The sequence below is a fragment of the Salvelinus namaycush genome, chromosome 13 (genome assembly GCF_016432855.1).
Source record: "Salvelinus namaycush isolate Seneca chromosome 13, SaNama_1.0, whole genome shotgun sequence".
NCBI classification, from domain to species: domain Eukaryota; kingdom Metazoa; phylum Chordata; class Actinopteri; order Salmoniformes; family Salmonidae; genus Salvelinus; species Salvelinus namaycush.
The window spans coordinates 25,736,353-25,749,940 of NC_052319.1; the positions used below are offsets into that span (position 1 = coordinate 25,736,353).

Consider the following 13,588-nt stretch of genomic DNA (forward strand, 5'->3'; position numbering starts at 1 on the left):
CATTAAAATAATATACTTCAAATACGAGATGTATTTTTATAGTATATCTTAAGTATAACTATAATATCACTACACTTCAATACACTTATTAAAAGTGTACTTTATTATCATTGTTTTTTCGTACGATAAATATATTATCTGTCACGTTCCTGACCGGTTTTCTGTTATTTTGTATGTGTTTGACGGTCAGGGCGTGAGTTTGGGTGGGTAGTCTATGTTATGTGTTTCTATGTTGGTTAAAGGGTGACCTGATATGGCTCTCAATTAGAGGCAGGTGGTTTTCATTTCCTCTGATTGAGAGCCATATTAAGGTAGGTGTTTTCACATTGATTGTTGTGGGTGGTTGTCTCCTGTGTCAGTGTCTGTGTATGTTACGCCACACGGGACTGTTTTCGGTTTTGTTTGTTCGTTCGTTTTATGTAGTCATTTTTCCTGTTCATGCGATCTTCGTGTTTCATGTAAGTTCGTCGTCCAGGTCTGTCTACATCGTTTTATTGTTTTGTAATTATTCAAGTGTTCGTCGTGTTTTCTGTTTTGTTTATTAAATATCATGTCTTATCACAACGCTGCGTCTTGGTTCAATCCATGCTCCTCCTCTTCGGATGAAGAGGAAGAGGAAAGCCGTTACAGAACCACCCACCGAACCAGAACCAAGCAGCGTGAGTTCGAGCAGTGGCCTACGAAACAGGAATCCTGGACATGGGAAGAAGTATTGGAGGGAAAAGGACACTGGGCTCATATTGGGGAATATCGCCGCGCTCGTGAGGAGATGGAAGCAGCGAGAGCCCAGGAGCGGTGGTATGAGGAGGCAGCAAGGAGACGTGGCTGGAAGCCCGCGAAGAAACCCCAAACATTTCTTGGGGGGGGGGCTAAGAGGTAGTGGGCCAAGGGCAGGTAGGAGACCTGCGCCCACTTCCCAGGCTAACCGTGGAGAGCGGGAGTACGGGCAGACACCGTGTTACGCAGTAGAGCGCACGGTGTCTCCTGTACGTGTTCATAGCCCGGTGCGGGTTATTCCACCTCCCCGCACTGGTAGGGCTAGATTGAGTATTGAGCCGGATGTCATGAAGCCGGCCCTACATATCTGGCCACCAGTACGTCTCCTCGGGCCGGCTTACATGGCACCAGCCTTACGCATGGTGTCCCCGGTTCGCCTACATAACCCGGTGCGGGTTATTCCACCTCCCCGCACTGGTCGGGCAACGGGGAGCATTCAACCAGGTAAGGTTGGGCAGGCTCAATGCTCAAGGGAGCCAGTACGCCTGCACGGTCCGGTATTTCCGGCGCCACCTCCCCGCCCCAGCCCAGTACCACCAGTGCCTACTCCACGCACCAGGCTTCCAGTGCGTTTCCAGAGCCCTGTTCCTCCTCCACGCACTCTCCCTATGGTGCGTGTCTCCAGCCCAGTGCCTCCAGTTCCGGCACCACGCACTAAGCCACCTGTGCGTCTCCAGAGCCCTGTACACACTGTTCCTTCTCCCCGTACTCGTCCTGATGTGCGTGCCCTCAGCCCGGTGCCACCAGTGCCGGTACCACGCACCAGGTCCATAGTGCGTTTTGAGAGTCCAGTGTGCCCTGTCCCTGCTCCCCGCACTAGCCTGAAGGTGCATGTCCTTAGCCCGGTGCCTCCAGTTCCGGCACCACGCACCAGGCCTACAGTGCGCCTCATCCGGCCAGAGCCATCCGTCTCCCCAGCGCCATCTGAGCCATCCGTCTCCCCAGCGCCATCTGAGCCATCCGTCTCCCCAGCGCCATCTGAGCCATCCGTCTCCTCAGCGCCATCTGAGCCATGACCAGCCAGAGCCGTCAGCGAGCCATGACCAGCCAGAGCCGTCAGCGAGCCATGACCAGCCAGAGCCGTCAGCGAGCCATGACCGTCCAGAGCCGTCAGCGAGCCATGAGCGTCCAGAGCCGTCAGCCAGCCATGAGCGTCCAGAGCCGTCAGCCAGCCATGAGCGTCCAGAGCCGTCAGCTAGCCATGAGCGTCCAGAACCGTCAGCCAGTCATGAGCTGCCCCTCAGCCCAGAGCGGTCATTTATCCAGAACTACCTCTCTGTCCTGAGCTATATCTCTGTCCTGAGCTACCTTGTCCCGGTGCTGCCCCTTATCTTAAAGTTACCAGTTAAATTAAGTGGGTGTAAGATGAGGGTGGTCATTCTAAGGGGGAGACGTAAGCTGGGATTGACTATGGTGGGGTGGGGACCTCGCCCAGAGCCTGAGCCACCACCGTGGTCAGACGCCCACCCAGACCCTCCCCTAGACTTTTGGTGGTGCGTTCGGAGTACGCACCTTGAGGGGGGGGTTATGTCACGTTCCTGACCGGTTTTCTGTTATTTTGTATGTGTTTGACGGTCAGGGCGTGAGTTTGGGTGGGTAGTCTATGTTATGTGTTTCTATGTTGGTTAAAGGGTGACCTGATATGGTTCTCAATTAGAGGCAGGTGGTTTTCATTTCCTCTGATTGAGAGCCATATTAAGGTAGGTGTTTTCACATTGATTGTTGTGGGTGGTTGTCTCCTGTGTCAGTGTCTGTGTATGTTACGCCACACGGGACTGTTTTCGGTTTTGTTTGTTTGTTCGTTTTATGTAGTCATTTTTCCTGTTCATGCGTTCTTCGTGTTTCATGTAAATTCGTCGTCCAGGTCTGTCTACATCGTTTTATTGTTTTGTAATTATTCAAGTGTTCGTCGTGTTTTCTGTTTTGTTTATTAAATATCATGTCTTATCACAACGCTGCGTCTTGGTTCAATCCATGCTCCTCCTCTTCGGATGAAGAGGAAGAGGAAAGCCGTTACATTATCAAACTTCAACACATTTCAAAATACACTTGGAGTTGTTTTTAAGTTGAAGCATAGATTTTATTTTAAAGGAAACTGCTTGAGCGATACAGTGCTTTGCAAAAGTATTAATACCCCTTGGATTTCTTCACATTTTGTGTTAAGTGGGATTAAAATTGATTTATTTGTCATTTGTTGTCAACAATGAACTCTAAATACTCTAATGTCAAAGTGGAAGAAAACAATTAAATAATTAAAATATAGTCATTGCATAAGTATTCAGCCTCTTTGTTTAGGCAAGCCTAAATTGGTTCAGGAGTGTTTGGCCTATCAAATCACAGAATATGTTACATGGACTCTGTGTGAAACAATAGGGGTTGACACAATATTTTTATGACTAATGGTTCCTCTGTCCTCCATACATACATCTGTGAGTTCCCTCAGTCAAGTATTGAATTTCAAGCACAGATCCAACTACAAAGACCAGGGAGCCTTTCGAAAGCCTCATAAAAGGGCAGCGATAGGTAGATCGGTAACAATATCAAATCAGACATTGAATATCTCTTTAAGCATGGTCAAGTTAATAACTACTGTATGCTGTGGATTATGTATTAAACCACCCAGACACATCAAAGATGGTCATCCTTCTGAGCTGCAGGACAGGAATGAAACTGCTCATGAGGCCATTGGTGATTGTAAAATAGTTACAGAGTTGAATGTCAGTGATGGAAGAAAACTGAGGATGGATCAACAACATTTTAGTGACGCCACAATAATGATTTAAATGACAGAATGAAAATAAGAATACAAATAATCAGAATTCCAAAACATAAATATTGTATTTAACAAACAAGGCACTAAAGTTTTGACTTAAATCTGCTTAAATCTATGGCAAGATTTGAACATTTCTGTGTAGCCATGAGCATCAACATCTTGACAGAGCTTGAAGAATTCTGAAAAGAATAAAGAGATAATCTTAGAGACTTACCCGGGAAGACTCCCATCTGTAATGGCTGCCAACATTGTTTCCAGCATGTATTGACTCAGGGAGCTGAATACTTACGCAATTACTATATTTTAGTTATTTAATATCTAGCAATCTTTAACACATTTTTTATAGATATCTTCCACTTTAATATAGTATTTTGTGTAGATTTTTATTTTTTATTTTTTATTAAATCAATTTTAATCCCACTTTTTAACAAAAAAATGTGAATAAATCCAAGGGGTATGAATTATGTTGCAAGTTACTGTAGTTTCACTGCCAATAATGAGTTTTGAAGTACTTTCTGAATTCCTGTTCAGAAGAGTGCAGCAAAAGTTGAAAATGATAGCATCCTTTTTTGCAGTTGAAGTTTTGATTTATAATATGATATTGTTCCTCATATTTAGTTTATTCAAATGTTTTGATGTTAATTTTCAAACTGAATAATGTTCTACTTTTAATTACACATTACATATTACACATTTATTGAAATGTTAATAAGGAAGGCCTGGGTCCTTAATGTGAACAACTAAAGTGTTAAATACCAATCAGGTATATCTCAGGTATATCTCACTGATCATCCCCAAAGCCAACACCTCATTTGGCCGCCTTTCCTTCCAGTTCTCTGCTGCCAGTGACTGGAACGAATTGCAAAAATCGCTGAAGTTGGAGACTTTTATTTCCCTCACCAACTTTAAACATCAACTATCTGAGCAGCTAACCGATCGCTGCAGCTGTACATAGTCCATCTGTAAATAGCACACCCAATCTACCTACCTCATCCCCATACTGTTTTTATTTTATTTACTTTTCTGCTCTTTTGCACACCAGTATCTCTACTTGCACATCATCATCTGCTCATTTATCACTCCAGTGTTAATCTGCTAAATTGTAATTATTCGTTCCTATGGCCTATTTATTGCCTACCTCCTCATGCCTTTTGCACACACTGTATATAGACTTTCTTTTTTCTACTGTGTCATTGACTTGTTTATTGTGTTATTGGCTTGTTTATGGTTTACTCCATGTTTAACTCTGTGTTGTTGTCTGTGTCACACTGCTTTGCTTTATCTTGGCCAGGTCGCAGTTGCAAATGAGAACTTGTTCTCAACTAGCTTACCTGGTTAAATAAAGGTGAAATAAAAATAATTTAAAAATGGTGCACAGTTCTCAAAAGTGTTACTTGTAAATTGTAAATAGCATGTTGACATTGGCATAACATTGGCTCAATTACAATAGCTAATGTGGTTAATGAGTCGAAGTGTATTTGTAAAAGTATACTTGAAACACATTATAAATACACCTTTTTTGCAAAGAAAATATAGGAATTCTAATCACAATACAATTTTAGTATATTTCTAATTTATGACAAATGTACTTAATGTGCATTCAAAGAATATTTGTTTTGCTCTTCATCTGATATACCTAGAAAATACTTAAGTACATTTTAAAGTCCCAATTTATATCATTTTAAATATATTTAACATACTTAAGTACGAATAAAATACAAATCAAATTGACATTAAATGTATTTAAAATTGTTCCAATTTGATAATATTAAATATACTTAAAATATGAAGTATGATTTAAGTATATATAAAAAATAAAGAATCCCCGCTTGAGTTTGCCTGCGTGACAGGTTAAATGGCTCCCGGAAGAATTTCCTTGCTTACTAATAGTCTGGGTCATGTTTATTAGGGTTTAGCGCTGTACTTTAGTGCACAAGTTAAACAAACATTACCATGGAACTTAGAATCATTTATTCAGTCAAATATTCTAGTTGGTTGAAAATCCCCCGCGAACCTACGTCCATGAGTAAGACAGAGTGAGATAGTGGGAGAGAGCAAACAGAAAATCACATGCTGTTGAGGGTTTTACACAATGTCAATAATGTCCTTTTTATGAAATCTTCATTATGACAGGGCGCTGGTATAGGCCTACAGACAGCTGTTCCAAGTTTAGTTAACCTAGATGTTACATGAACAATTAGCATATAGACTTGAGTTGGTCAGACTGACTCATTATAGAAGTACAGTAAGATTTGAATACAGTAGGTCACATCAGAAAGCATAGGTCTGGAATAGTGACCATATGGAGTTTGATCTATTGACAGAGAGGTGAGGTAGAGACCTAGGAGCCAGCTAGAGCAGGGTTAGGGATGTTATGTAACGTGCTACCTTAGACTAGAGCAGGGCTCTCCAACCCTGTTCCTGGAGAGATACCGGCCTGTAGATTTTCACTCAAACCCTAATCTAGCGTGCCTGATTCTAATAATTAGCTGGTTGATAAACTGACTCAGGTTAGTTACAACTGGGGTTGGATTTGAAAACCTACAGGAGTGGAGCTCTCCAGAAACAGGGCTGGAGAGCCCTGCTCTAGTCTAAGGGCAAACAATAGCAATGTAGCACGTTATTTTTTTTAATATTTCTTTTTATTTAACCAGGTAGGCCAGTTGAGAACAAGTTCTCATTTACAACTGCGACTTGGCCAAGATAAAGCACAACAGTGCTACACAAACAACAACACAGAGTTACACATGGAATAAACAAACGTACACTCAATAACACAATAGGAAAAAAATCAATATACAGTGTGTGCAAAAAAAGGTAAGATTAAGGAGGTAAGGCAATAAATAGGCCGTAGTGGCGAAATAATTACAATTTAGCAATTAAACACTGGTGTGATAGATGTGCAGAAGATGCATGTGCAAGTAGAGATACTAGGGTGCAAAGGAGCAAAAAATAAATAACAATATGGGGATGAGGTAGTTGGATGGGCTATTTACAGATGGGCTATGTACAGGTGCAATGATCTGTGAGCTGCTCTGACAGCTGATGCTTAAAGTTAGTGAGGGAGATATGAGTCTCCAGCTTCAGTGATTTTTGCAATTCGTTCCAGTCATTGGCAGGGGAGAACTGGAAGGAAAGGCGGCCTATAAGGAGGAATTGGCTTTGGGGGTGACCAGTGAAATATACCTGCTGGAGCGCGTGCTACGGGGGGATGCTGCTATGGTGACCAGTGAGCTGAGATAAGGCAGGGCTTTACCTAGCAAAGACTTATAGATGACCTGGAGCCAGTGGGTTTGGCGACGAATATGAAGCAAGGGCCAGCCAACGAGAGCATTGTTCTGTGTGGGATCTTTATGTCAAACAAGATTTGCATGATACAGTAACTATAGTACTACTGTACAGTAGGATTGGGTGTGACTTGATCTGCTGATATGTGGGTAGTTGACAAAAAGATGAAACGGTTGTAGTGTTTGTGTATGGGTCTTCCTGTGTGAGGAAATGAGCCAGCACAGTGTTAGGAGGACACTAGAGACCAGGGGTGTTGAACTCATTTAGCCCCGGGGGACGCATTCAGTCTTCTGTATGAATATAGGTCCATTATTTCTACACAGTTTCAGTTATGTTTTGGTCATTTTTAAGTATATTGAGTTTGTTCCCGCCTAACGGTGTATGTGTGTCTCTTCACAGGACTCCTCTTGGGGCCTCTCTGGATGAACAGAGCAGCACTCAGTCCAAGGGTGAATTCCCCTCTACTATAACATCAGTCCTATTCTATAAAACTAACTCTCATATGGAAAAAGATCATGTGGAGGAGTGTGTGTGTGTGTGTGTGTGTGTGTGTGTGTGTGTGTGTGTGTGTGTGTGTGTGCGCCAAGGGGGTGTTTGTGGAGCATTTCGCAACTGTCTCACCACACCCCACCTTGGAGCCATAGTGTACTTTGGAGCATACTAGCCAGCTTCTGTACTCATACACCCACACTCACTCCAGTTACCAGTTGGTAGCTTTGTCAAACTGTTATTGTGCTTCTAAATCGAAGTAAGAAACAGACTCAGGCATGATACAAGTATCCTGAGCTAAAAGGAATAACATTTGGATTCCCTGTATTTGCCTTGTCTAACTGGTAATGCAAACTACATGGGCTGCTGGTGCCCTTTGATCAATGGCTATCTACAGTAGGTAAGATTTACCAACCAACCAGCTAGGAAAGTATTTGACGGTAAATATTTGTCTTGGTTTGAAGCGTTTGTCTGTAGTAGGCTGTTCAAAATGCGTTCGGTCAACCATGTAAAACGTTTTTTACAGGCACGTGCCAAGGTTTTTATTTGAATGGTTATGTAGTCTACTGTAGGGTATACATTGCATTCGGAAAGTATTCAGACCCCTATACTTTTTCCATGTTTTGTTACATTACAGCCTTATTCTAAAATTGATTAAATTGTTTTTTTCCCCCTCATCACCCAATACCCCATGATGACAAAGCAAACATTTTTTAAAAAATTGCACAAAAAAAAACAAATATGACATTTACATAAGTATTCAGACCCTTTACTCAGTACTTTGTTGGCAGCGATTACAGCCTCCAGTCTTCTTGGGTATGACGCTACAAGCTTGGCAAACCTGTATTTGCTGAGTTTCTCCCATTCTTCTCTGAATATCCTCTCAATCTCTGTCAGGTTGAATGGGGAGCGTCGCTGCACAGATATTTTCATGTCCGGACTCTGGCTGGGCCACTCAAGGACATTCAGAGACTTATCCCGAAGCCACTACTGCGTTGTGTTGGCTGTGGGCTTTGGGTCATTGTCCAGTTGGAAGGTGAACCTTTGCCCCAGTCTGAGGTCCTGAGCGCTCTGGAGCAGGTTATCATCAAGGATCTCTGTACTTTGCTCTGTTAATCTTTCCCTTGATGCTGACCAGTCTCCCAGTCCCTACCGCTGAAAAACATCTGCACTGCATGATGCTGCCACCACCATGCTTCACCGTAGGGATGGTGCCAAGTTTCTTCCAGACGTGACGCTTGGCATTCAGGCCAGAGAATCTTGTTTCCCATGGTCTGAGAGTCATTAGGTGCCTTTTGGCAAACTCCAAGCGTGCTGCCATGTGCCTTTTACTGAGGAGTGGCTTCCATCTGCCCACTTTATCATAAAGGCCTGATTGGTGGAGTGCTGCAGAGATGGTTGTCCTTCTGGAAGGTTCTCCCATCTCCACAGAGCAACTCTGGAGCTCTGTCAGAGTGACCATTGGGTTCTTGGTAACCTCCCTGACCAAGGCCCTTCTCCCCCGATTGCTCAGTTTGGCCAGGCAGCCAGCTCTAGGAAGAGTGTTGGTGGTTCCAAACTTCTTCCATTTAAGAATGATGGAGGCCACTGTATTCTTGGGGACCTTCAATACTGTAGAAATGTCCCAGATCTGTGCCTAGACACAATCCTGTCTCGGAGCTCTACAAACAATGTCTTTCGACCTCATTGCTTCGTTTTTGCTCTGACATGCACTGTCAACTGTGGGACCTTACATAGACAGGTGTGTGCCTTTCCAAATCATGTCCAATCAATTGAATTTATCACAGGTGGACTCCAAGTTGTCGAAACATCTCAAGGATGATCAATGGAAACCGGATGCACCAGAGCTCAATTTCGAGTCATATAGAAAAGGTTCTGAATACTTATCTAAATAAGTATTTTTATTTTTAATTTTTAATACATTTTCAAAAATGTCTAAAAACATGTTTTTGCTTCGTCATTATGGAGTATTGTGTGTAGATTGAGGATTTTCAACGTAACAAAATGTGGGAAAAAATCAAGGAGTCCGAATGCACTATACGTACAGGCTCCCAAGTGGCGCAAAGGTCTAAGGCACTGCAGCTCAGTCCTAGAGGCAGCACTACAGACCCTGGTTCGATTGCAGGCTGTATCTAAACCGGCCGTGATTGGGAGTCCCATAGGGCGGCACACAATTGGCCCAGCGTCGTTAGGGTTTTGCCGGGGTAGGCCGTCATTGTAAATAAGAATTTGTTCTGAACTGACCCAGTTAAGTAAAGGTTAATTAAAAATAAAACAAACAGTTCTGTCTGTGTGCTTAAACCTCTAGAGCTGATGTCCTGTGGAAATCTAATTAGCATAATAAATAAAACATCAAAATCCGTCTGTTTATGCTAGAGATACAGTATGTTTTTTGCATGGGCTCATTGTACCGCATCTGCCGGTGTCAGTCTTCCACGTTTGCAGCGGAAGGTTGCAGACCTACAGTAGTGTTTGTCAGACCATCCCTAAAATTGGTCTTCTAAGGAAAACATCTGTTGCGTTTGAATGGTTTGGCCTACAAACTAATATGACCCCTCTATGGAAGATGACACTCACGAACACGATTTAACTAACTGTACTTTACAGGAGTGCTAAAGAATGGCTGCAGCTTTGAAGACTACTTTTCTCTGGGAGCTGAGGGTAAGTGACAAGATGTGTTTGGGGGGAGGGGTGTGTGTGTGGGGTCATTAGATCAATACAATCTAGGACAGGGATGGGCAACTGGAGGGCCCTGTCTGCCACATAAAATAAATTAAAAGAAGAAAAAAAAAAAACATAAATGGGGGGGAACTCCGTCTGGTTCTCAATTTACTGTTGAGAGTTAGATTAGTAGAATACACAAGGTGCAATTTCGAAATGTGGTTGTGCATCAGCAGTTTTTCTGTTATGTCAGTCACTGATAGTCACTCAATTTGCCCATGTAAATTAGTCTAGCCAGCTATCTAAACTTGTAGTAATCATGGTCCAATTACCGAACGGGGGTGCCCCCAAATTGTTTTCTCTACGCTGTCAAAGGTGGGTCGCTAAAATGTTTTGCTTGCAAGTTGCCAATCCCTGATCTAGGACCACATTACTTCTATGGCAGTTTCAGTTGTTAATGAGCCTTCTAGAGAGACTAGGGTTGAATGTCAAATTGCACCCTATTCCCTATATAGTGCACTACTTTAGGCTGGACCCTGGTCAAAAGTAGTGCACTATATAGGGAATAGGGTGCGATTTGAGAGACAGAAAATCTGTGTGGCCAAACAATTAAGAGCTAGAAGCTTTTCATTGTAGGAGTGCTTGGCTCTTTAGTTTTTACGAAAGCTACAAAAAGGTACTCCCTGCTGTTGCTGCTCTTACGAGCGGACATAATACTATATCATTTGGTGGGTGCTTATAAACTCAGAAAAAAAAGAAACGTCCCTTTTTCAGGACCCTGTTTTTCAAAGATCATTCGTAAAAATACAAGTAACTTCACAGATCTTCATTGTAAAGGGTTTTAACGCTGTTTCCCATGCTTGTTCAATGAACCATAAACAATTAAGGAACATGCACCTGTGGAACGGTCATTAAGACACTAACAGCTTACAATAGGCAATTACAGTAGGCAATTAAGGTCACAGTTATGAAAACTCAGGACACTAAAGAGGCTTTTCTACTGACTCTAAAAAGCACCAAAAGAAAGATGCCCAGGGTCCCTGCTCATCTGCGTGAACGTGCCTTAGGCATGCTGCAAGGAGGCATGAGGACTGCAGATGTGGCCAGTGCAATTCATTTCAATGTCCGTACTGTGAGACTCCTAAGACAGGGAGACAGGGCGGACAGCTGATCGTCCTCGCAGTGGCAGACCATGTGTAACAACACCTGCACAGGATTGGTACATCTGAACATCACACCTGCAGGACAGGTACAGGATGGAAACAACAACTGCCGGAGTTACACCAGGAACGCACAATCCCTTCATCAGTGCTCAGACTGTCCACAATAGGCTGAGAGAGGCTGGACTGAGGGCTTGTAGGCCTGTTGTAAGGCAGGTCCTCACCAGACATCACAACATCGCCCATGGGCACAAGCCCACCGTCGCTGGACCAGACAGGACTGGCAAAAAGTGCTCTTCACTGACGAGTCGCGGTTTTGTCTCACCAGGGGTGATGGTCGAATTCGTGTTTATCGTTGAAGGAATGAGCGTTACACCGAGGCCTATACTCTGAAGCGGGATCGATTTGGAGGTGGAGGTTCCGTCAGAATCTGGGGCGGTGTGTCACAGCATCATCGGACTGAGCTTGTTGTCATTGCAGGCAATCTCAACGCTGTGCGTTACAGGGAAGACATCCTCCTCCCTCATGTGGTACCCTTCCTGCAGGTTCGTCCTGCCATGACCCTCCAGCATGACAATGCCACCAGCCATACTGCTCATTCTGTGCGTGATTTCCTGTAAGACCGGAATGTCAGTGTTCTGCCATGGCCAGCGAAGATCCTGGATCTCAATCCCATTGAGCACGTCTGGGACCTGTTGGATCGGAGGGTGAGGGCTAGGGCCATTCCCTGCAGAAATGTTCGGGAACTTGCAGGTGCCTTGGTGGAAGAGTGGGGTAACATCTCACAGCAAGAACTGCCTAATCTGGTGCAGTCCATGAGGAGGAGATGCACTGCAGTGCTTTATGCAGCTGGTGGCCACACCAGATACTGACTGTTACTTTTGACCCCCCCCTTCGTTCAGGGACACATTATTCCATTTCTGTTAGTCACATGTCTGTGGAACTTGTTCAGTTTGTCTCAATTGTTGAATCTTGTTATGTTCAAACAAATATTTACACATGTTTAGTCATATGTCTGTGGAACTTGTTCAGTTTCTCTGTTGTTGAATCTTGTGTAAATATTTGTTTGAACATAACATGTTTAGTCATATGTCTGTGGAACTTGTTCAGTTTGTCTCAGTTGTTGAATCTTGTTATGTTCATACAAATATTTACACATGTTAAGTTTGCTGAAAATGAACGCAGTTGACAGTGAGAGGATGTTTATTTTCTTGCTGAGTTTATTTGTCCTAATTTCACACATGTATTAATACGCATGTGTGAATTGGAAATGTGTTTTTTTTGCATATCCCAACTCCCCGAGAGACCCTCGGAGAGTGGGGTCACGGCCAGGGTCACCATTATCCAGCGTTTCCGGAGCAATTAGGGTTAAGTGCCTTGCTCAAGGGCACATCAACAGATTTGTTTCATCTTATGACCATGCGCACACACACACACGGGTTTCCCAGTTCAAAAGGAAAGGAGACGAGCAGTGTGTGTGTGTGTGTGATCAGATGGCATACAGTTGAAGTCGGAAGTTTACATACACTTACACTTAGGTTAACTCATTTTTCAACCACTCCACAAATTTCTTGTTAACAAACTATAGTTTTGGCAAGTTGGTTAGGACATCTACTTTGTGCATGACACAAGTAATTTTTCCAACAATTGTTTACAAACAGATTATTTCATTTATAATTCACTGTATCTCAATTCCAGTGGGTCAGAAGTTTACATACACTAAGTTGACTGTGCCTTTAAACAGCTTGGAAAATTCCAGAAAATGATGTCATGGCTTTAGAAGCTTCTGATAGGCTAATTGACATTGTTTGAGTCAATTGGAGGTGTACCTGTGGATGTATTTCAAGGCCTACCCTCAAACTCAGTGCCTCTTTGCTTGACATGGGAAAATCAAAAGAAATCAGCCAAGACCTCATAAAAACAATGGTGGACCTCCGCAAGTCTAGTTCATCCTTGGGAGCAATTTCCAAATGCCTGAAGGTACCACGTTCATCTGTACAAACAATAGTACGCAAGTATAAACACCATGGGACCACACAGCCATCATACCGCTCAGGAAGGAGATGCATGTCTACTAGAGATGAACGTACTTTGGTGCGAAAAGTGCGAATCAATCCCAGAACAACAGCAAAGGACCTTGTGAAGATGCTGGAGGAAACAGGTACAAAAGTATCTATATCCACAGTAAAACGAGTCCTATATCAACATAGCATGAAAGGCCTCTCAGCAAGGAAGAAGCCACTGCTCCAAAACTGCCATAAAAAAGCCAGACTACGGTTTGCAACTGCACATGGGGACAAAGATCCTACTTTTTGGAGAAATGTCCTCTGGTTTGATGAAACAAAAATAGAACTGTTTGGCCATAATGACCATCGTTATGTTTGGAGGAAAAAGGGGGAGGCTTGCAAGCCGAAGAACACCATCCCAACCGTCAAGCACG

At 43.3% G+C, this 13,588-nt stretch overlaps 1 protein-coding gene across 1 annotated transcript in view; it reads left to right on the forward strand.

The window, feature by feature from the left end:
* Positions 1–7,675: 7,675 nt before the first annotated feature.
* Positions 7,676–13,588, forward strand: part of LOC120058364 (protein ITPRID2-like) — a 36,212-nt gene continuing 30,299 nt past the window's right edge. Inside the window, exons 1-2 of the mRNA XM_039006979.1 lie at positions 7,676–7,727; positions 9,935–9,988. The gene's annotated coding sequence lies outside the window, so the exon portion shown is untranslated. The remainder of the gene's footprint in view (positions 7,728–9,934; positions 9,989–13,588) is intronic.